A 3,629-nucleotide genomic window follows, 5' to 3' on the forward strand; every position below is an offset into this window, starting at 1 on the left:
TTGGAGTTGGCAGCGGTAGTATTCGCCCTAAAGATATGGAGGCATTATCTTCATGGCACAAAGTGCAAACTTTTCACCGATCATAAGAGTCTTTAGTTTCTCTTTAATCAGAAGGAATTGAACATGAGACAACGATGCTGGCTAGAGTTGCTTAAGGATTAAGACTATGAAATACTTTACCACCCTGGTAAAGCAAATGTTGTCGCTGATGCTTTAACCAGAAAAGTAAGCCTTGAAAATAAAAGGCCAAGAGCATTGTCACACCCCTAAACCAAGGATGGCGGCAACGTGCGGGGGTGGCGGACTTCATGTATAGTATCACAACAACGAGTATAATAGTGCTCAAAGTAAATACAATCATCATAAATATAATTGAAAAAGTTACACCAAAGTATATGTTCACATGTTTCAAATCAATTACATTATGATGATAAAATGAACTGTTTGACGATTTAACGTCCCATCCTAAAAACAATTAAGTTGGTGAGCTCATAAGATTTCGAAAGTAAGAGTTTAAAAGCCGATATTTGAAATGAGTTATATGTTACCAAGAAAATCCAATATTTTCCTTATAAAAACGATATGTACTCTTAAAACCCAAGACTGGATGTGCGTGTGAGTTTTGTGTTATGTGATCTCAAGTACTGAGACCGAGAGGGTACAAGTAAAATCCGTACCTATTGTTATTAAAAGTGGTTTTAGATCAACCTGAAAACCCTTTTTGATTTATAAAATCCTGTACATTTTAAGTTTTGTTAACTCCCTATGTGGGTCACTATAACTATACTAAGATTAACCGGTACTTTGTAATGTGCTCCTTTTTGTTTAAACCCAGTACTTTGTATTCGTACCCCATTTATATGAAGACCTGGTACTTTGTGATGTACCCCTTTTGTATAAATTTGGTACTTTGTATTCGTACCCCATTTATATGAAGACCTGGTACTTTGTGATGTACTCCATTTGTATAAACCCGATACTTTGTATTCGTACCCCGTTTATATGAAAACCTGGTACTTTGTGATGTACGCTATCACACCCCCAAAACCAATGAACGGCGGAAACGTTCTGGGGTGAGGGACGTCATGTACAGTATCACAACAATGCAAGTAGTAAACAAGCAACAACATCATCCATTGCATTAATAATATAATTTCATACGAGTGTGTTTTGTCAAGTTATATAGACACCAAAAATATACATCAAAAATAAAAGAGGAGTCTTGAACGAGCTACGTCTTCTCAAAAGTCCAACTACAGTACCTGTCTATTGGTGACTAGAGAATACAAGTTATTTTGAAAGAGTTTATCAGCTTTAGAGCTGGTGAGTTCATAAGTATATTAGTGTCTGAGTTTGTATGAAAGCATTTGTAAGATGTTTTGTAAGATGTATTGTGTATGTTTGTAAAGGTTTTGTGTTTGTTTGATCTACTCTAGAAAACCCTATGTTTCCTACAAAAAGTAGCCTTCTACCAAGGAATCTAGTGTCTGTGTGTGTGTCTCTTGTAAAAATGTGTATTTTCCCAATTCCGACTATCATTAACCAAAAATATAGTTTCTACATTACCATGCATCGTGTGAATATCACAAAGTAAAATGTAAAGGGAAAATGTTTTAGTACTGTAACGTAGTTTTAAGTAAACTACTGCTATACTAATTACCTTAAGACAATTGTATATTTTACGGTAACATGTGATCGGCCTGTATCTTGCTACCGACTCAATAGTAAAGTGACAATGTAAGATGCCACAAAAATGATGTTTGGCACCTGTAGACTTGCAAGTCCCACTGTAGCAAGCAACAAGGTGTAGGATAGTCAATCCAGTATAGATCTATACACAAACTCATATGCTCCCCAATTAAGGAGATTCTGATACAAAAACAGTCATCGCAGGTAGTGCCATGCCCTGCTTAATGGCTCACATAACTGTGTTTATGTATATATAATGTATATGTAATGTATATGTGTGCTAGCTGTGTTGTGCGTTCTTTCTCTATCTAGCCTGTATGTTTGTTTCTCGTCATAGTGTCTATTGTTCGTTTCTCCTCACTCTGTTTCATGTTTGATTCTCATCATAGTATGTATTGACTCATGTATGAACTGACTCATTGTATGTTTCATTGTTCTAGTAATAGTATCTTCCTAAACTACCCCTATGGTAGCTTATTAGTAAAGTATGAACATGTCTGTATGCCCTTGCTACCTAAGGGCATGGAATTGAATGAAAGAAATAACCTTTTATATCTATATACATATACATAATATATAACTAGGATTCAAACGAACTTCGGACAACTAACCTTGACACCCTAAGACCACATCAAACAAGAACAGGAAGCAGGGTAGACTAACAGTCCTAAGTCCTTCAATCCTACTTATATAACTATATTTATACAGATACACAAAATATAAGTTTAAAAGAGTTTAAGTAAAAGTATTTGACCATTGAAGGAGTTTGTAAGACAATTTGAGGTAAAACAGTTTGATAAATAGTTTGGAAAGTAAGTAAACCATTTGCTTAGTAGTCATTAATCACATGTGATTGATATAATAACTATAATTGTTCAACTTGTATCCCCCCCCCCATAAAAGCATTTAAAAACATTTCAAAGGTTAATTTAGGGGTATGAACTTACCTGTAGTGAGTGGTTCTGATGACAAAGTTGGATTTGCTGCTAAGTATCAAGTGGTGACTTGAGTACACACGCGAATCCTATTTAGCATATATTGGCACATATATGAATATAATTAGTGTTATGAACAACTAATTAACGAATTGGGACCACCTTAGGGACTAGTAAACACTTCTTTTGAAGTGTCACAACCATAAATGATTGTACGAAGGGTTAAAAGGCTATACAATAGAGTGTATGGCCAAAATACACACTATATGTGTGTGTGCGGCCAGGTGTGCTGCCAGCACATGTGTGCGGCCTGGTGTGCTGCCAGAAGTGTGTGCTGCCAGAAAACATGGTGTTCTTGGTGTTCTTGGTGAAAGATGTTACCTTTCCGGATGATACTTGAGAGGATTTTTGAGTCCTAGCTTTGCAAGAGTGTAAGAAATGATCAAAATGACCAAGGATAGTGCTTATAAGAGGGTGTGTGCGGTTGGAGGTGTGTGTGGTTGGCCTGTATGCGGTTGGCTAGCCGCACACACCAGTTTTTGGTGTGTTGGCTCGTTTTTCCAATGCTACAACCAAGCTAACCCATCCTCCGACACGTATCTCAGTTATTGTAAGCTTTAAGCACTCTTTTAGACCCAAAACTTCATTATAAAATAGCAAAAGGAAGCTAACTTTGATATAAAAGAAGAATGTAAGCTAGAAATTTCGGGTTGTCACATCATCCCCTCCTTAGAAGGAATTTCGTACCGAAATAAGAATTTAAACAATTACAAGAAATTAAGTAAAGAGATGAGGGTGTTTCAGTTTCATCTAATCCTCTCATTCCCAAGTGAATTCAGGTCCTCGCTTAGCGTTCCAACGAACCTTCACTATTGGGATACGGCTTTGTTTCGTTTGCTTAACCTCTCGGTCCATGATCTCTACTGGTTCTTCCACGAAATTGAGGCTCTCGTTGATCTCGATCTCGTCGAGTGGGATTACAAGAGTCTCGTCGGACAGACACTT

Source organism: Lactuca saligna, chromosome 3 (assembly GCF_052625555.1).
Source record: "Lactuca saligna cultivar CGN05327 chromosome 3, ASM5262555v1, whole genome shotgun sequence".
NCBI lineage: Eukaryota > Viridiplantae > Streptophyta > Magnoliopsida > Asterales > Asteraceae > Lactuca > Lactuca saligna.